Source organism: Aptenodytes forsteri, unplaced genomic scaffold (genome assembly GCF_000699145.1).
Source record: "Aptenodytes forsteri isolate BGI_AS27 unplaced genomic scaffold, ASM69914v1 Scaffold230, whole genome shotgun sequence".
Lineage (NCBI taxonomy): Eukaryota > Metazoa > Chordata > Aves > Sphenisciformes > Spheniscidae > Aptenodytes > Aptenodytes forsteri.
The window spans coordinates 164,667-165,387 of record NW_008795711.1 but is presented as its reverse complement, the minus strand read 5'-3'; positions in this window follow the sequence as shown (position 1 = coordinate 165,387).

Here is a 721-nt window from a genome sequence, read left to right as displayed (position 1 = left end):
GCATGGGGCCGCGCCGCGTTACCGCGCATGTGCGGGCTGCCGGCGCCGAGCATATGGACTGTGCGGGGGGGACTCACTGCAGATACGCAAAGGGGCCGGAGGAGCAGCCGTTGGGCGGTCGCGTAGGGGACACTCTCCTGCCGCGCTCCCCGTTGCATCTGGAAGGCACCGGAGCCGGAATAAGACGGTTCCGCAGGAGAGCTGGGAGGCGGATCGGGGTCTCTGAGAACCGTGTGTGGAAGGGAAGTCCTCAACGTTCGCCCCCCTTCCTGTCTGCGCTACGGTCTCGCCCGCGCCGCGGCGCACCATGGGAGCGACAGGCTGCCGCGAGGCATGCTGGGAGCGGTAGTTCCTGGGGCAGCGGCCGGCCCCAGCGGCCTTCCCCAGCCGCGGCCACGCCGCGGCCCGGCTGCTCCTGAAGCGGAGCTGCCTGGCGGGAGCTGAGGCCCTCCCAGTGCCCCGGAGGCTCTGGTGTCCTCTCAGAGCAGAGCTCCTCGGCCTGCGGCTGTGAGGCATCCCCACAGCAGCCATTTCTGTCCCGGTGCACTTTGTCAGGCCCGTCCGGTTGTTCCGTGTTAATTACAGGGAAAGAGGGCACAAAGCCGGTTCCGTTTGCCCTTTCACAGCCTGCACGCCTAGCGAACGGTTTCCAGCTTGTCTGATGGGTTTTTTTTTTTTTCCCCCCCAAATGGTTTTGCCCAATAAAAAAAACGGCTTTTTG